This window comes from Phalacrocorax aristotelis, chromosome 6 (genome assembly GCF_949628215.1).
Source record: "Phalacrocorax aristotelis chromosome 6, bGulAri2.1, whole genome shotgun sequence".
NCBI classification, from domain to species: domain Eukaryota; kingdom Metazoa; phylum Chordata; class Aves; order Suliformes; family Phalacrocoracidae; genus Phalacrocorax; species Phalacrocorax aristotelis.
Genome location: NC_134281.1, coordinates 18,432,158 through 18,452,626, shown reverse-complemented (window position 1 = coordinate 18,452,626; position 20,469 = coordinate 18,432,158). Strand labels below are relative to the sequence as shown.

General features: G+C 43.9%; 1 long non-coding RNA gene across 4 annotated transcripts in view; it reads right to left on the bottom strand.

The window, feature by feature from the left end:
- The window catches only part of LOC142058695 (uncharacterized), a 264,243-nt gene that overhangs the window by 82,714 nt on the left and 161,060 nt on the right, over positions 1-20,469 (bottom strand). For 3 of the 4 annotated variants that reach the window (XR_012661066.1, XR_012661065.1, XR_012661068.1), the window contains one exon: positions 7,510-7,599. This is a non-coding gene — a long non-coding RNA (uncharacterized LOC142058695). Of the gene's footprint in view, positions 1-7,509; positions 7,600-7,755; positions 7,821-20,469 lie in introns of those variants that run through there. The other variant, XR_012661067.1, reaches the window with a different exon arrangement.

The following is a 20,469-nucleotide window of genomic DNA, read 5'->3' as shown; positions in this document are numbered from 1 at the left end:
GCTCAGCCCTCAGTTCCTACAGACAGTGACCAGTTAGCTGAGGGAAACTAGTACAGGCTGGGGGCTGAACTACTGGAAAGCAACTCTGTTGAGGACCTGGGAGTGTTGGTGGACAGCAAGTTGACCATGAGCCAGCAATGTGCCCTTGTGGCCAAGAAGGCCAACAGTACCCTGGGATGCATTAAAAGCAGTGTGGCCAGCAGGTTGAGGGAAGTTATCTTCCCCCTCTACTCTGCCTTGATGAGACCGTGTTTGGAGTACTGTGCCCAGTTTTGGGCCCCCCAGTTTAAGAAGGACACGGAAATGCTAGAGGAATTCCAGTGGAGAGCTACCAAGATGATCAGGGGACTGGAGCATCTCCCATATGAGGAAAGGCTGAGAGACTTCTTCAGGTTTTTTCAGCCTGGAGAAGAGAAGGCTGAGGGGGGATCTCACCAATACTTATAAATATCTGAAGGGTGGGTGTCGAGAGGATTGGACAGGACTCTTTTCAGCAGTGCCCAATGACAGGACAAGTGGCAATGGGCACAAGGTGGAACACAGAAAGCTCCACCTCAATATGAGAAAAAAAACTTATTTCCTGTGAGGGTGACAGAGCAGTGGAACAGGCTTCCTAGGGAGGTTGTGGAGTCTCCTTCCCTGGAGACATTCAAAACCCACCTGGACACGGTGCTGTGTCTCCTGCTCTAGATGTGCCTGCTCAAGCAGGGGGGTTGGACAAGATGATCTCCAGAGGTCCCTTCCAACCTCTACCATTCTGTGATTCTGTGAAAATGTACTCCAGTGCTTCAAGCAGGCAGTACGCAGACAAGTGGTGTCCTGACCAACTGTATAAAGTTTAACAAGGGCAAGTGCCGGATTTTACACCTGGGGCACGGCAGCCCTGGATGTACATACAGACCAGGGAACGAGAGGCTGAAGAACAGCTCTGCAGAGAGGGGTCTGGGGATTCTGGTTGACAGCAAGTTGAACATGAACCAACAGTGTGCCCTGGCAGCCAAGAGGGCCACCATGTCCTGGGGTGCATCAAGCACTGTATTGCAGCCTGTTAAGGGAGGTGATTGTCTCAGTCTACTTTGTGCTGGTGAGGCCTCACCTTGAGTACTCTGTGCAGTTTTGGGTGCCACAGTACATTAAGGGTATAAAGCTACTAGGGAGTGTCCGGAAGAGAGCCACAAAGTTGGGCAGGTGCTGATCTCTTCACTCTGGTGACCAATGACTAGACCGGAGGGAATGGCAGGAAGATGTGCCAGGGGAGGTTTAGGTTCGATATTAGGAAAAGGTTCTTCACTCAGATGGTGGTGGAACACTGGAACAGGCTCCCCACGGAGGCAGTCATGGTGCCACGCCTGACAATAATCAAGAAGCTCTTGGAAAATGCCCTCAGAGATATGGTGTGAATTTTGGGGTTGTCCTGTGCAGGGACAGGAGCTGGACTTGGTGATCCTTGGGGATCCCTTCCAACTCAGGACATTTCTACAACCAACCATGGGCACACGATTCAGCTTGGACAGAACAGCAGCTAGCCAACCTCAAATCAAGCTCTAAGGCTTAAGCCCCAACCATATTTCTTTCCATCTGCATTTTCTTCCTGATGCTCTTGTATTTTCTTGTGGCATCTTTGCAGGTTAAGATCTCACTGCCCAATTTGGGGCCAAAATAGATAATTGGGTGTTTGCAAACTTCTCCACTCTAATCTTTCAACTTTTACAAGCGTTGACACATTGGTAAGATCAGAGTCCCAGCTCACACTGAAACTTGTCTTAAACTAATTCCTATCCGTCACTTCCACAGATGTTAGAAACCCTTCTTACTGGTAAACATGGGATACACAAACACACTTCCTTCTGATGGCACACGTGAAGAAAACCTGAGGTCATGGATAAAGTTAGGAGAGAGAGCTCCAGGTGACAATATCTGAGGTCTGGCTTAACCCTGAGATATCACACATGATGTCAGGCAGATCAGACACCCTCTATGATCACAAACTGTTTGTTGTAAACGTGAACCCAACTGTTTACATGCACCTCCCAGGTGGAAAAGGGAAGCCATACTAGTATTTGTAAAGTTTCTAGAGATCCTTGTAAAAAAGGCATGCAGACCTATTTATCTCAAAGCACTCCCAAATTATACTATATGTACGCTACTGGAGGACCAAAATTGGTATGAAATGTTGCCATACAAAGTAGTTAGCCACCACAATACCTAAAACATTAATTACTTTCTACCTGGAAACTAGCAGATGAGTTGTATTTCTCCCACTGAACACTCAAATGTATCTCACCAAATCTTTGAATGAAATTGCTCCTTGAAATTTTGCTGTATTGTATGAGCTTATTTCAATGAATGCCTTGCAAACAGTGACTTTCAGATAGGTCATGGTCAAATTTAGAAATTTGTTCCATATTGAACAATTATAGAAACGCCAGTACTTCATGAATTCCCCATTTTGGTGGCTATGTACTAACAGCTTGCAATGCATCACAGGAAACATGCAATGCAGAGTTCATGTTCAGAGATAATTTAAGGAAACACATTTCATTTGCTTAGAGAAGATCACACAGCAGAAACACTGCTGTTGGAATGATCACAGAAAGACAAAAAAGGCTACAGAAAAGGTGAAAAAAAAACCGAAAAACCCAAACAAATAAAACCAACCCAAAAAAACATTCAAACAGAACATTCATACAAAAAGCAAAAATAGTCACAAGCTGGTTTGCCATTTGGTTTCCAGCCGTTTACTGAGTGAGGGGTGTTGAGCGAGCAGAGGAAATCAGTTACATTTTTGAGGGTTTGACACAACTTAAAGAATAATTTTCATGACATCAACAAACAGTTTGATTTAGAATCCAAGTACAAAATTCTAGTCATTAGCAAGTCCTTACCGAGGTAAAAAAGATCATTCTGCAGGTGCTCAGAAATTAAAAACCAAATTGAACCCTTCCCACTCTTGAATATGAATAGTAAAGGTTACTTAAATCCTTCTACCTTTTCAGTAAATTCATCCCTTGCAGCATACCATGCAGAAGCAGATTCCTGTATGCACAGTCTGTCATTGCACATGCCCATGTGCTGTCCAAAAACCAGGCACTTGGCTGGAATAGCTATTACTGGGCCCCTGCACAGCTAAAAATGGTGGACAAATACAAAATAACACTTCAAGCTCCAGCCAGCAACCCAGCTATCTAGGGAGCCTATTTTTCTTTCCATAATCTGCAGTTTACAGATTTGTATGGACAGATTACTGCTGCTAACACAGCTATCCAAATCAACAGTGAGAATTTTGCCCTAGAAGAGGACTCTGTGCTATGCCAATGGGACAGCCGAACCCAAGGTGGCGCTGAGGTGTATTGTAGGAGCTCAGGGCAAGAGTGCATCCATCTGTGCAGACGTGCCAGATGCCACATGGCCCTTTACACTGCAGGGATTGGTTCAACCAGTGGTGAATACATCACCTCTGTCCTGCCATCAGTTTTCCAGTGGTGCTACAAGAGCACTCTGGGGCTGCAACCACACCAACCAACAGCTAATAGATAGTGTCAGTAAACAGCACTGGAACATATGCAATGAAAGCCCTGGAGGTTTAGGTCCAGGAAAACCATGCTGCAAACCACCATCTGTGTGCCGGTCTATTTCAGCCCTTAAAGCTGAAGAAATTGCAAGGTCACAAAGTACCTTCTAGTGTGCCCCAGAAGCTGTACAGCATTACAACAAAGTCATGCATGAGCATCACATGGGGTAGAGGGCAATTTGTTCTTTGCTCCATTGAGTGAATATTTTGGAAAATCCCACCTCTATGGAGCATCAAGAGGTACCACTGGTTATGTACAAATCCTAGGAGCATCAAAACTCAGCAACAATCCCTATCATACTAACGCAATACCCTGTACCAGAGACAGTGATTCAGAGCAGCTTGTCTCACACATCCAGCCCTCAGGCCACCCTGCTGGCATATGGCTGCAGAAACTGGAGTCAAGTCAATGTAAAAAACCCAGGCTCATTGAAAATAAAGAGCTTTGCTTAAGAAACTGTCAAAATCCAAGGACAGGACTTACATCTTGAGTCCTCTTTAAAACCATAGATGACAACTAGCTGGATTTTTGTTCACTTGCTTGTTCTTCCTTAGGACAGACATATTTAGAAACACTTTTCTCTTGCCAACAAGTTGCTATTAAGAACCATGGGTGAAACTCTGCAGATTATTGGTAGTCTAACACTATTTGCAAAAAAAGAGCTGAAATTAGATTACAAACATAATAAATTGCCTTCCCAAAGGTACCCTGTGCATCCCAGTGCCACCAGCAGTCCCTCAGCAAGGCCGTTCAGCCAAACCCAGTGACTGCCCACATGCATGCAGTTCCCACCAAGAGAACCCAATGGCCATCTATAGAGTAGAGCTGATGGTCCATGGGCTCATCCTTGCTGCTGAGATGTTTTACATGCCCAGTTCCACCTTTCACCAAAAAGGTCAGTGGGAGACACTGTATGGAGCTTCCACACCCCAGCTCAGCAAAGACCTGTGTGCTGGAGAGATGGCTATTTAAATATTGAAGAGCTTAGCAACAAATGCTAGGTACACAGAGCAGGTAAATCATTTAACAACTTCTCCGTGTTTATTAGCCAAAGCAAATATTCACAGAGTGATGTGCCAACAGCAAAAGGTGTGTTTTTCGGTTTGGACCAGGCAAGAGTTCTCTACTTAACTGCAACATTAACTTTATTTTCTTTCCCAATTTCAGAGAAAAAAAAAATTATATTGCACCAAACTGGTGTCCATAATTCAGCTGCCCCTGAAGACAGAAGCTACCCCACGTGAAGAACACACTTTGATTTGCTAATGCTTTCCTGCTTCCCTCCAGTTTGCATTTCAAGTAGGCGTCAGTCTCTAGAAAGCTCAGAAACACACTCTTACCTCTTGGAGCTCAGTTTCTCATGGTAACACACTAAAATACCTCCTGCTCCAGCAGTTTATTAGGTTGAGCAGGACTTGTCCTTGTCAGTCTGCTGCTCAAGTATGAACATAATTATTCCTTTGGCACTTTATTCAGTTCCGTTCTGCTGCTTATAATAAGTATTGGAGCTCATTAGCACTTCCCAGACATTATATTTTGTATTAACGCAAAGCAAAATATCCATGTAAAACATGGAAATAGAGTTTGAAATCTATGTGTAAAGCTCAGTTTCCCAAAATTCCAGTGGGTGCTAAAGCCACCTAGGTCTGGAATATCTGGGAAAAAATCCTCTGGTTTTGGTGTCCATAATGGCCTAATAATGGTTCCACCCCAGGCTGTTTCAGCTGGGATAGAGTTAATTTTCTTCATTGTAGCTAACATGGGGCTATGATTTGGATTTGTGCTAGAAACAGTGTTGATAATGCCGGGATGTTTTAGTTATTGCTGAGCAGTGCTTACAAACAGAGTCAAGGCATTTTCTTCTCCTCACCCTGCCCCACCAGCAAGGGGTGGGGAGCACAAGAATCTGGGAGGGGACACAGCCAGGACAGCTGACCCCAAATGACCCAAGGGATAGTCCATACCAGATGACGTCATGCTCAGCATATAAAGCTGGTGGAAGAAGGAAGAAGGGGCAGATGTTCAAAGTGATGGCATTTGTCTTCCCAAGAAACCATTATGCATGATGGAGCCCTGCTTTCCTGAGGATGGCTGAACACCTGCCTGCCCATGGGAAGGAGTGAATGAATTCCTTGTGTTGCTTTGCTGGTGTGCATGGCTTTTCCTTTACCTGTTAAATGGTCTCTATCTCAACCCAGGAGTTTTCTCACTTTTACCGTTATGATTCTCTCCCCCATCCCAACAGGGGGGAGTGAGTGAGCGGCTGCATGGTGCTTAGTTGCCGCCTGGGGTTAAACCACAACAAAGGAGAAGGCCATGCTCTCTCCATATTTTGTATTAGAGATCTACGAACAGAACTGTCCTGAACATTACATGCTTTAGTCCTGACGGAGAACTTTGAACGCACCCTTTTTTGAAGCCTTCATCATTGGCCTGATTAGATGTCCCCTTGTGTTGATCACTATGTATCGTATTCATGTGCTACCTGTATTGGAGGTCAACGACAAATAGTTTTAGGGTTACAGCTTCTGCCTAAGACTCCAGATCCTTGTAGTTAAGTGCTGAACAGATGAGGTCTCTTGTGCCTTAAAAGAAAACTGTTTGCGGATACAGATAAAATACACCACAAACATCACAACCACCCTGCACAGCACAACAGCTCACTTTGTCTTTCCATTGAGACACCTTGAGGCAGAAAAGCTGCAGTGTCTCCTTCACAGACACAGACATTGCACCACCAAGGGTCTGTCATATCCCACTGACCACTGGGCTGAGGACTTATTCCTCAAGGCTGGGACTCCCCCATGCTGGGGGAAACTCCAGCATCAGCTTCCCAATCTTTCACTTCCATAAGAGTAGCAAAGCTGGGCCAGATCACAAGATAAAATATGGGACCATGCCTCTTAACAACACCTTGAAAATGTTTTCTATCAGCTACAGAGTATGTTTTCTGTACATCAACCTAAGAAAACCACAGGGGGCTGGGCTCAGCACTTACACTTGCCCACCAACCCTCCATGTGTTTTGCAAGGTGCAAGCACAAACACAGTTGACTCCTTGGCATTAATGGGTGCCCCTTCCTTTATGGACTGGCTTGCTGCTGCTAATCAGTCACCCAGTAAAAGAAAAGGAGCTGGTGTACGTGCTTAGAGGCTGGTGTGCAAGTAATTAGCTCACCGACCTCAGCCACTGAACATGAAGGTTAAACACAAGAGCGGATATGAACTTTGGACACTCATCAAAGGTACACTTGGTAACAGGGAGAATGTTTAGAAAGGAGATAAACATAACTGTGAGGAAAGCCAGAGAGGGGGGTCCTAAAATGACTGGCCCCACAGGGCCCCCACCTGAAGGAGTGCTACCCAAAGGGGCAATGACACAGAAGCTTCATTGCTGCCATTCACTTGCTTTACATCTGAAGGTACACGCTATACTTCTAGAGCCACTTTTCACACTGAGGCTAACCCAAGAGCAGGCAGCATTTACATTGCAAGAGAATTGCATGACTCGCATCTTCCTGCATGCTCTTTACTGCTACTACATTTTTGTCCCCTTGTTATCTCCCTTCTATAGCAGTTTGCTGCTTCTGCTGGGACATACAGTAAGTTTGGTCTCAAATTAATGGGAGCAGAGTGGTACTCAATGTCACAACTGTGCTGTTAATAATGAACAAGAGCAGCAGCCCTCAGCCTCCATAGGCAGGGTGACACTCACACCTGAGAGCTGGTCCACGCTTAGAGGTGCTGGTGAAGAGTGTCAACGTCAAAATTTAGAATGAAAAAAAAATGGGGGAGGGGGGGAAAGGAGAATCTGTTTCCCTTCTGGGCTCCAATTTGTTGAATTCTTTTAAAGTAAAACTAATGAAACAAAATGAAAAGTGAGGCTAACTTTAGACAAAAAAGGGAATTAGGAAAAAACTAGTTTTTTAATTACTTACCATCTAATTGAAACAAATGTTGCCTTACGCAAAGAAACTCTCAGCCACGGGAATGAGAGCACAGAAGGCTCTTGACTTTCAATCCTCTTTCTCTAGGACAAACAGGAAAACAGTGCGAGCAATGCATGCATGAACTCTCCCCAGTAACTCCAGTTTTGGGACTCAAACAAAGTAAGGTTGTTCTGAATGACTATGGGATAGGAAAGAGGACAAGTGTTTCAATCTGATATATTTCAATGACTTTACCAGCCTAAAGGCTCTTCCTCTAATGGAGGCCATGTCTGGCACAATGTCTTTATCTGATCTTTTATCTGTACAGAGGAAAGAGTGCCAGGCCCATTGCTTCCTATGAGATACGTCATTGTGGTTAATCTATAACATCCTTCATTATTTCTTCACATACAACGAGGGGTTGACGTGATGCTCTATGCGTCCGTTTTCCTCTAACATCAACTCTGAAGGCTTCCAACAGCACCAGCCTTGAACTGATGCCATATCCAAAGCTCCATGAGAAATGTGTTGGCTTACAACAACTCACACTGCTTCCCACTTCAGTTGTAATCTAAATACAGGCTAAAATAAACAGGTTATGGCTTATATCGTCACTGCATCGTCCTGTCCTGAATCAGTTCTTATCCTGGGAAACTCCCACTGAGTCAAAGAGAGCTTGTTTTGGGCAAGGACTTTGGGATAGGAGGAAGGGTTTCAACTGGCAACATAATTTGGTGGTATGTGAAGGGGGAAAGGTCCAGGGAAGTGATGAAAAGGTTTCTTTTGTTTTGTGTGGGTTTTTTAGCTGAATGGGCTTGGCCCCACAGGGAAGGGATGATATCTAGGGACCTTACAGAGAACCTGTTAAAGCAGTCACAATGCAGCAAACTGGCCACCCTTATACAGAACTGAAATGGATCAGTCACAGAGATAACGTAAGCTTGTGTGGTCCTTGATCTCCTGGTTACCTCGCCAGGGTGAGGATGTGTTGAAAGATGAGAGCCCCCAGCCAGAAAATCCTCTGGCAGCTCCCTGACTAAGCATACAGAGTTTTGTCTTCCTCTCCAGAGGCCCTGTTTCAGCTTTGCAGAACAAAATCAGTGCTGGCCAATCAGATAAGAGCTCTCCCAACCAGCTAACCATGCCATCTCCTAAAACAAGGGCCTTCACTAGCCCTGGAGGAACAGAATACACGCTGGGTTTCTCTTCTATCCTTATGGACTGAACCACCCACCCTGGGTTTCCAACACAAGAGTTACCTCTACAGTATCTAGACTTAAAAGTGCAGGAAAATAAGGATGCTCCGATCTCCCTACAAGCCAAGCTACCTAGACAGAGAAGCAGATTCTGGTTTTTGCTGCAAGAACAGAGCTCTGATGAGAAAAAACATCCCAAGCAGCACTTTCAAGAACTTTCAAGTCCAAATGCAGGTACAGAGGGTATGTATTTGATTATTACTTACTGCTCGTATTCACTTTGCGCAAAATTTCCATGGCAAGTTGCTTTTCTGAAGCCCCAAAGGATTGCTGAGCTGTCTTTAATAAAGACTGTAGTGCTTGTGTTGCAGGTGCTAACAGCCTACAGCAACTTGCACTTGTGAATCTTGGAGGGGTTCAATGTGATTTTAACTGAAGGATGTTACAAGCTCACATCTCAACAGCATCAAGTGGAAAAGGAGGTCTGAATCCCAGCTCGCATGATGCTCTGTATAGAGATCTCTCTAAGTCTGCTGTGTTAAAAGCACTACAGCTGGCCACCACCCTCACATCCTTTAGGAAAAGGACCTGGAACAGGGGAAAAAAAAATGAACTGCGATATTTACCTTTCCAGGTCATGGCTGAAATCCTTTACAGCAGGCAAACCTGGAGTTTCATGAGCTGTTGTTATCTATTTTATTTGTAGGGGATTTTACATGAAGGCATAATAACAAAACCAAACCAAAGGAACAAAGAGAGTCATCATGACGAGCACAGTGGTTCAACCCAGTCACCTCACAACTTGCTCCATAAGGTATTCTCCTGCTTTAACTACTTGTCAATCGCTTTTCACGCTGGATTAAACCTTCCTGATCAGCGTTTTCAGCACTCTGCCATTCCACTGAATCCAGGCTTTAAATATTTTTGTTGATAAAAATGGTTTGGAAGTGCATCTCTGTTTGCTAGTTGGCCCCGTTCACTCACATTAATTTAAGCATCCCAGAAAGCCAAATTCCCTCATTCTCTCCTCTCCACCTGGCTTTACAGTTTGGGAACCTGTGTACTGATGGGTCATCCACAGCCCTCAAATTATGGGATGACTGTCTAGCATTTACTGCACCAAAGAAAAACAGGGTAGCTTTTCAAGGCTGTGCCTAGATGAGACACCATGTTTTGTACAGTGCAGCTGTTTCATTGTTTAGTTTAATAAAAAAGTTCCCAGGAATCTAAAAACTATGAAAACATTTTGCCAGGTCACCTACAGCAGCTTCAGTTGTGTGCCATTAATGGGAATGACAGCAATACATTAATCAAATAATCCTGCTGAGTTTAATACATGGGGCGGTTTCTGCCTTATAACACTTTTATTCCTATAATTGGCAGATGACCCAGTTATAGCTTTATGATTTTGATTTTTTTTCCACTGAAATAATTAATTCTGTGAAATTTTAAAACCTACTGCACTTTTTTCAAGTTGTTGAAATGATTCACACATCTCTACTCGATCCTTTAAATACCAGACCAGAGGAGGAGTTAAAACCAAACAACAGTATTCCCCTTGAATGTGTTGGTGCCTTTAAGGCATCCCTGTTTTATCTGGAAAAGGCAGGCTGCCATTTGCAGGAGATCTTAAAAATTATCAAATAATCAGTAAAGTGGTACCCAGGACTGTTCTAGAAAAAAAGAAATCCCTTTTGGACAAAATACTTTGATCGAGATGTTCTAAATGGTTAGAAATAAAGATCAAGTACCTTTTGAACTGTAATGTTACTTCAAATAAAAAGTACTCAATGCTTTGTTTTGCAAGTGCTAAACAAAGATGCTTTGCCGATTTCTGATTCATTAAGGGAAGAAAAGGGGGATGATGGGTGAAAGTGACTTTTTCAGGGAGAAGGTGCAGGTGAAACCATCATGCCCAGCTCCTGTTACCTGCTGCAGCCAGGATTGACTTTTGCTGGATTAGTGTCGGATGCCGATTTCCTTAATTACAGTGAGGGCTGCTCCCCTCTGTAGCTGCTTTGCCTGATTCTAGCAGGACTAACAATGGCAAAAGACAGGATTCAGGAGGAAGTGGTATTATCCAGAACCTCAACCTACATGATAGTTTTTGCCTAGAATATTTTCACCTAGGACTGTGAACAAGGACACCTAATTTATACTCCCAGGCCTGCCTCCTGGCTTAGGCCAGCTTGGAGAAGGTGGTTTTACTTACCTCTTGGAGGCTTTACATCCATCTTTTCCCCTTTCTCCATCATCACCATCCTTTGCCTGGCTTCTCTGGTTAGACTCTAAGCTCTGCAAAGCAGGATGGATCTCCCACCATAGCAGTGGCAGTGTTGAGCTCCATACATTGCCTTTTCTAAAATGGATGTCAGTATAACATCATTAATCACCAGAGCCAGATATGAACATCCATTTCTTACTTTATCTGCATTAGTAAATCTTGGTGCCCCCCACCCCCAGGATGTTCAGGCTGCCACCTGACACAGCACATGAACCAACATTGAGAATATGAGAAATTTGGAGAAGCAAGGGTGGAACAGTGCTGCAGCTGAACTCCTCTTCCTTCTAGCCCATAACAGGCAACACAGCAATTTATTAATTCCCTAGGACTTGCATGTGGTAGCCTCTTCATTCTAGTATGATGTGCTAGTAAGTAAAGATAATGGTGAATGCAACCACAGGCAGTGAACAAACAGCTATTTGGAGATAAGTCAGGCAGCTAAATAGGCCCTTATGAGGGCACTGCTGCTGAACCCAGGACTTGGATGCCCAATTAGCTCCATTACAGGCCAGAGAACCGGCCCATAGCCTGCGTTGGAGGGAGACAGATCTTTCGTTAGCACATGAGGCAGCTCTGGTCCCTTCTGCAATGCATATGACATACTTGCATAAATCCATTTGGGCTAACAGAGCGGTGGTTTCAGCAACAACACTAATGAAGCCTGACTTACCACTCATGTGGGATCATTCAAGCTGATCTCAGAAACATCCCCATGGCATAAGGGCCACCTGGGTCTGGATGCAGCAGCAGTGGCAGAGGCATGCTCAGCATCTTCATCCCTGTCCCTAGGATCCCACCCAGCTGTCCAGGGCAGTGATATCTCCTACAGCACAAACAGTCCTTTCCACAGAGAAGTCACAGCAAAATTCATAGGCTTTTGTGAAGGCTCATTCAGCTGGGACTCATTCGTGCCTTTTCTCAGCTGCTGGAATGAAGACTTCACTTTCTGCACAGTTCTGCGGCTGTTGCGGGGGATGTTACTGCTTCATGGGACCACAAAATGGACTCCTGGCTCAGCCTGATGTGCTGGGCTAAGCAGGTTTGCCCTAACAGAGAGCAGAGACTTAAGTCTCCACGTTCAAGACACCGAGGACCTGGGGAGAGTCTTGCACGTGGGAGCACACATGTGCAGGAGGTAGCTACCAGACCCCTCCATGCAGCCCCAAGGCTGTCTGCAAACCCAAACAACCATGGACCCTAAACTTCTCACACTGCTTGCTTTTTCTCTCCTCTCCTCCTGATGTCAATTCCTGGTGCAATCCCAGAAATAACATGGACAAATTCTTGGCTTGCTATTTTTGGCAGCTCCTCCCACCAAGGAAAGAAGGAGATTACACTGCGGGCTATTCAGGCAAGCTGGCACACCGGCCACAAATACGCTTTCTAGCCCATACAGCTCTAATGATAAATCCTGGCCAAGCTGAACAGACAGTTTCAACTTCAGAGCATGTTTGCAATGGCCAGTACCGTGCTAGACAAACCACCTACGCATTTAGAAGGTTCTATTTATTTATTAAGTATATTTAACAAGTAGAAATAGAGCTGTGTGTTGGGCAGGGTGACCGAGGGTGACTGGTGCAGGATGAGAGGCTCCCAGCTCTCCTGGCATGTTAAACATACACTGCCTGGCACCACCACCTGGACTGCAACGATAAGTAGCTGGGTGATCAGCTTTTAATCTGCATAATTAGCAAGAGGCAGATGTCAATCGGCAGAGAGGCCAAAGCAAACAAGGCTATTTACAGACACTAAGCCACAAAGAAATCTCCTGTATCTAACCTGGCATGTCCCAAAGATGCAAGCTTAGAAATAACAATGTGCAGCATTTCACCAGGTTACCACAGAAGCTGCATGCTGTGTATGGTACATGACAGTATTCGCACCCAAAAATGCAGGTTTTCTTTGTGGTAGGTGGTAGATGAAAGAACATTTTGTTACTCTGTGTTTACACAACATTTACTACACCGTGGCACCACTTCTAGGAGTTTGTCTCCAATGATAACAATAATACCCTTGGATTTTCCTTTTTTTTTTTTTTTTTTAAATATAGTGCCCACGCACAACTCAAAGCAGTACAAAACTGAGAAACACACCAAACAAGGCTGGTTTAAAGAAAATCAGCAGATTATTTTTAAATTTAAAAATATTTCAATGGCCAAAAGTCTGAAACAGTCCTAAACTGAAGAAGATTTTTATGGAAAGTACATGGGATCTTTCACGCTCATGCATAATAGATAAGTTGCACCCAAATGAATCCTGTCAGGCCTAAAGATGAAATGTCAAATCATCCCTTTCAGGGCAGTGAACCTACAATTTGGTCCCAGAAGGTCTACCTATATCCCAGCTGATGCTTGTTTAGACAAAAAGATAAGCTTAAACTAGGCCAGTTTAGATCCTACTCTAGTTTTACATTGTTGCAAATTCCTGCACTGTTCCAACCTAAGAATTTAATTTACTTGATCACAAAGATTAAAGTCAGACATAACATTTGGATCTGGAAGCAGACAAGGATGTCCCCAGAGAGGAGGCTGGCCAACCTGTGGCTTTAATTCAGAGCCACATCTCATTGTAGTTGGCATTACAGCCAGGATTAACTGCGTAGCACCTCAAATACTTGTGCAAGCCAATGAATCCATAACTCTGGATTCACAAGCCCTGACAGCACCACAGAAAGTAATTTGGGAAGTCTGAGATCTCCAGAGCCAAACATAAACTAGGGACACATAGGAGCATTATATCTGTGAGATGCTAGGTTCTGCTGTGGACCCAAGTTGTCACCCTGGTCCCAGCATTACAGATTACAGCCAAAAACCCTTTCTGTTACACAAAAAGTAAGATGATGTATGTCCTAGTCCAAGACCCACTTCCTACTCCAAGACCTATTTCCTGGTCCTGTCTTACAGATCTCCTACTTTCTGCCACATAGCCAACTGTGTGGTGGATGAAAGAACAACTTTGTGCTGGAGCCCACCAAAACCCACAAAAGATGTGCACATTTTGAAACCCAGGTGTATGTCATTACTCATAAAACATTTGCTGGAGGCTTCAGAGGACAGGGTGAGAGGACAGAGGAGGAGAATTTGCAGGAGACAGTAGCATCTGGGTCATGGGATATTTAAGTGGAGAAACTTAACTTTCTGATGAAAATCAAAATCTAGCTCATTGCCTTGACCAGCAGCCACGTGGTCACAAAAACCCAATATCATGCCTCTACTTGAGTGAAGATGTAGGAATGTCTACACTACATCTAGACATAGATTAAGAACACTCCTCTGAAACACAGATTTAAATTGAGCTTACCAGCCACTAGACAACCTGGGCCCAGCCTGCATTACACCAGTTTTCTTCAGGGGGACAGCCAGTAAATAAACCCTATGATGTCAGGGAACGGTGGAAGATTCTGCCAGGCCAGATAGAGTTGTCCAAAAGGCTGCCGACCTTACGATGCTATTATGAAGAAAGCCCAGATATTTGTAACTGTTCATAGGCCAGAAACTCACAGCATAGCCCTCCCAGTTACATCTTCAAATATATAAATGCCCAGCCTTTGCAGTGCTTTGAAGATGCTGGATCACAACCACTGACTGGACTGCCAGCAAGTAATTCTTATTGTTTTACAGAGCACATTAAGTTGCCCAAACAGGAATACTACTCTGTGCTACCACAGCTATAATCTTATTGAATATCTCACACAGATTCCTGCTAAGGCAGGCTGTAAGGACTTCCATTTTAGTCCTCTGCAAATGCCCATAATGTTCCTGAATTTTCTGAGCTGCAATTTTTCACACTGCTTTCTCTGCCAGTGTTGGCTTTCATTATGTCTTTTAAATATAAACTTGGAGCAAAACCTTTTCAGATGTTTTAAGTTATGAATGTATGGAAAAATATAATTTTCTACATTAAAAAGAAAGTTTTGTGTGCAAGTGCAAGGGAGACACACAGAAGGAAAGGACCAGGGAATAGCTCAAAAATGGCAATACTTTGAAGCCTGAAACTTGGCATGGGAACAGTTCCTAACAAAGTGTATGCTTTGCTAAGTTTAGAAGAAATTGTGGTTGTAAAAATCAATCTACAAACACTTGAGAGTACACCCTAGTGCACAGACAGCAGAGGACACTGTTTGGATTTAGCTATTAACCTACACGGGAGGCACGCACATGCTTGAGGATTGCTGTTTGCATCACAAGTAGCAATCACAAATAAGGACCCTCCAGGTCTAAAACCAAAAACTCCCATAGCTTAGGATAAAGGGAAAAAAAAAAAAAAGCCAAGGGCCTATCCTTTCAGCAGTGCACACCAAGATGTTTGAGCTATTTGGGGTGTACTAAACTGGATAGGTAAAGCCTTGAGTTTGGGCCAGCAAGCCACTAATCGCTAATTAATGGCTTCTGTAGCAAAAGCAACCCCATGCTCCTTTCATTTAAAAGCCAAAAACTCAATCCGACTACACCTGCCTGCTGCTGTAAGTGTGACCTGCCATTACGCAGCCATATTCCTCCTGCTTTTAATCCTTCCTACATCATTCAGTCACGAGGGGCTGGCAAGAGGTGAAGCAATGTCAAGGCAGGCAGAGCACAGATGGCTGCCTGGGAAGCCCCTCCCATGTCAGGGATAACATCCCCAGGATTAAATGTGGCAATTGTCACCAGATATAAGTCCCGGCACACCAAGGACAAGTAATCCCTGTGGCAGGGAGCAGCAATTAGATTAGACACCTTGATTTGCACCAGGCCAGAGCTGGGATTATTTCAAGCTTCAGTAACAGGTACAGTGAGCACTCCTGAACACAAAATGATTTACATGTTCACACTCAGAAATGCCCAAAGAGTTTAGCCATTTGATCCCAGGCCCCTACCATCCACCTGCATGAGAAAACAGGCTGTTGAAGCAAGGCCAGATTAAACCCAGAGTCATGTGTAGGGCAGCATGGGTCGTGGAAGAGGGTCAGCAATCCTCTAAAGGACTGCAGCAAGGAGGAGAGATATGATGCAATTTTTAAACTGGAAGAATAATCTGTCAGTTGAGACTGGCACTTGGACAACCTAGACAGACACAGATATTTCTCTGTGCACAGGTGTCCACCTGCAAGTTGCAGGTATCTGCATGATACCTTACTTTTGCAGATGCTGGCTGTGTTAATACAGAGCCAAGGGAGGCTGATTAAGTCAGCCAGCCAGTGTGATGAGAATGGAGCTTGTTCTTACATATGAATGATGGAAGCTGCGTTCACACTTGGGATTGAGTTCCCAGGCTTCACAGAGGGCAAGCAAGAGCATCTCATTTTCAGTGACTGCCACTTAAAACTCCATTGGGAGCTGATGGAGAGAACGTCAAACCTAAGAGTGCACCCACTTTCCCATCCTGATGTAGCAGTCTACGTGCTCTGGTTTTCCTCTGTTTCAATTCACATCACCTATGTAGTTGTTTCATAGATGTCCAACATGCAGACAAAACTGTTCCATGAAGAGCTAGAAATAACAGCAGCTCCATTTCATTTTTATATTGAAAGCATGCACATTATGGTTGAGCAGCACAGGGCTCTGACAGACTCCCTTAAACTCAATCTAGGAGACTTCACTTGACCAGTGAGCCTGTCTGGAAGGAACCTCCCAGCCCTTGCCCTGCTTACTGACATTTCCAACAAAAGGCTCCATTTGTGTAATTCAGAACAACTCTCTATTTGCCCATCTTTAAAGCTGGACTAGAGCAACCAAACCCATTTCACTTGGGAAATTCTGTCTGTACACACAGACATGCAGAGGCGAATACACATGCTGAAGCTCAGCATGCCCCTGTAAACACCACATTTCCTTCCTCACACATACATGTGAACAAGTGGGATGGTTTTGAACACCCTGTGTTCAGAGAGACCTTTCATTTTAGTTATCCTGGGTCAAAGCAAATAACATGACATGGTACCTCAAGTGGTTTCTTTTGGCTTTTTATACTTGGAAAACACCGAGTGCATTTTTATAGATCCAAGTAATGTCCAAACAGGCACTGGCATCACTTCATATTAGTTCTATCATCCTCTGTGCTTCAAGCATGGAAAATGAAAAACCTCAGGCACTGGGGAATGACCTGAACTTTGGTCTGAAGCAAACCTGTGCAGAAGGTTGGAAAAATATTCACATATGCAAATTATTTTTGTATTTGTAATTTTCCAGCTTTTTTTTTTTTAATCTCTCCCCCCTCCCCCCTTTTCTTCACTTCTGGGGAAAGGGAAGAATAGAAAAGCAAAAATCACAAAAGAACTACCATGAAGTATTTAGAAGACAGCTTATTTGGAAGGCAAGTCAAGAGCACAGTACATAAAAGCCTGCTCTAATGAGATTTCCAGTCCAATTCTGCCAAATTTAGGACATTTGCATATTGGACATCTTACAGGCATCCAAACTGGAGTTAACGGAATACAAAACTTGCGCAATGAAACCTCTGATACTAGTTGAACACACTGACCTTACACAGCATTTCACCAGACCTTAATTGCAAGAATAGGAAGATTTGAGGAACAGTTTGGTATGTGAAAGAAACCAGGTAAAATGACTTTTCATGGGTTGCATTGTCTAACTACGGAATCAACTGCAGCAAAGCTTCTCTGGCATCAGGATCTTGGCAGAATCAAAGAAAAGGTTTAAATATTGGTGTGGATAATGAGAAGACACACTTAGGAACAAATGGCTTCAGGATCCTGGTGCTCCAGGGCTGAACCTGGGAGATGCCAGCAGGAAAATGTCTCCTTTGAAGATGGCATGGACAACCACCTACTGACTCATGCACTCTAGAGCAAACAGCCCACATCAGAGGTAGCATGTCGAAGAGGATAAGAGGGACTTCGGTAACACTATGGATTTGCCTGTGTGGTGAAGGGAGTTGGAAAACAAGACTACTTCACTGATACTTTCAATCCTACATCAATGACCCATTCAGTGGTGGTTCCTGACTCTGAGCTGCCTGGGGCAGCAGCAAGCCCCTACACTTGGTATAGGACTACCTCAGCATGACCATAAATAAAAGAAAATACGCAAAATTAACAGGTATCCAAAGCAATCTTAGGCCCAGGCACCTTTCCAATGGGAAACTGTGTCACTGGGTGATTTTGCAGGTGATTTTGATTCTGCTAAATTCAATAGCCAGATGGCCACTGGCAAGCTTGAAACAACCAATGCAGCCTTGAAGCAAGGATGAATTTCAAGATTGCCCTAGAGAGCTGGGACCACACATGGTCTCTCTTCTCCCACTGAGGACCAAACTTGCATGGCTCTGCTCCAGTCATAATGAGAATCACGTAACTGAGATAATACCAGAGAGACAAGAGCAGCCTGGATTCACACCATTTCAGTCGATGTGTATTTTGGTCAGGGGACCAGTATCTCAAACTCACACCCCATTTATTAGTTTCTCCTCTCCCATGGGAGCTATTCTGTGGGTGAAGTGGAGGGATTCACGCCAGGTCTCTCACTTTCCCTGCTTCTCATCAGCAGAATCCTTTTAAAGAGAAAATCAGGCAGCAACTGGTGATGTATGCACAAGCATTTCTGCCAGCATAGCTCTGGTAGACAGGGGTATGAAAAGGTGTGATCCTTCACTGATGGAGCTGTGCTGGCAACAATCCCACGTGCAGATACAGTTACACCAGCAACCCCCCTGCCTTTAAAAAAAAAAACAAAACACAACACACAAAAAATAAATGAAAAACCCACACAAAAACAAAAAACCAAAGATAACTTGTGTTGTGCTGTATCTTTTTGTCTGAACAAAGGTATATTTTTAATTTACACTCTGACAGTACAAAGCACAGCTATGTCCAGTTGAAGAAGCATTTGGTGTCAGCCTTTGGTGTCCTATTTTGGACAAGGTGTTCACAGTGTAGCCAAGATCTCAGATTTTTTGGAATAGATGAATGCAGCTTAGGTTTACCCCTTGACAGATCTCAAAACAGTTTACTGGGAAGACATGAGGAAGGCGGTGAAAACATGACTTTCAGGGGTCTAGTCACATGGATAAAATGAAAAGTAACTGCATTTTCAGACCGTGTTAGTCTCAAGAAAAAGCAAGCAGTAGGTCTTATTGGTGGGGGTATGGTGGATGGATGGAGACAGAGCAGATGAAGAAAGAAATAAACACAGCTGAAAGAAATTCTGATTTCTGGTCAAGGGAATATATTAATGGAATATGGCATGAGGTATTTGCCCAGCTGAACACACAGCAGCAGGCAGTGTGACCCATAAATGCAAAGTCAGAAAAAGCTGTAGGCAGCAGCAGTCCATAAAAAGGACATAAATAATTAGAGTTCTTCTAAACAAGACCAAGTTTTAGCTGCTGCTTCTCTTCATCTAGTTAACAGTCAAGGGAGATGGCTCAAAATGATTCAGGGTGAGTTTTGTCCTGGTAAATCTCAGAGAACGGATTTGAAAAGAGCCATGACCTCAGCAAGACCTGGAAGATTAGCTTGCTGCATCCTCAAAGCAGCTTTCCTGATGGGAACTTGATGGCTGACATCTTGATTTGTTTTAAGATGCTGCTGCAATTTTCACATCCTGCCCCACAAGACGATGGGTGCCCTGGAGCACTGAACCACAGCATTTCTCCAACAGTGCTGCCTCTTCCACTTCTTCTCACATATACAGCATTATCTGCAGATAGGGACTAAAAGGGGTTCTATTTTTTAAATGATTCAAGGCAATTTAAATATCCTTCCATTGCTGCTGCTACATTAGTGGTTGATTTGGGGTTTAGGTCGGGGCTGGCTGGAATATAATTATCAGTTCTTCAATACTGTGGACACACTTGGACATTTGATTTCACATCATCTTCCTAGCACAAACAGCCCTGCCTTCCACAACTTAATGGAAATACAACATGGCAAGGAAGTCAGAAAACACCATGTAAAGAGAGCAGCCAATATTATCATGTTAGGATTTCTATTTGTGTTTCAGTGTGAAAGCTCCTGGAAGCATCCAACTGATCACAGAGTCTCTTGAAGCAAAAGACTCTTGTTTTCATAATCCTTACTTCAGATAAAGAAACAGCCAGGAAAAATAAATGTAATGCTCAGTGCCTGGATCTTTGTCACCCACCTTCAAGCCTCCATGCTCCTCTAGAAGACAGCACGGAGAGAACATCTGTTCTTGCTGCTGGCCATTTCATATTGAAAATCACTACAATTCTTCTCCAGCATGAAGACATCCATCAGAAGAAAAGTTATTTTAGATCTGACAGGCAGTCAGGGGCAGAGCAGGATCGTTACATAAAGCATCAGTAGGAGTAAACAGGAACTTATAGGCAGTAACACTTCCATCTCAAGGGACCCTCATTGTACCACACAGGCTCTGGAATTCCTCCAAGTGATTAAATACATAGATCAGGTTTTTGGCAGTTATTCAAGACTTCATACTACATACCTGCCCTTTCTCCTGTATGTATTTTCTGCTTATGTGTGCTTCTGCCGATGCTGTATGTCTCTTTCCATGGAATTTGCTCTTAGCA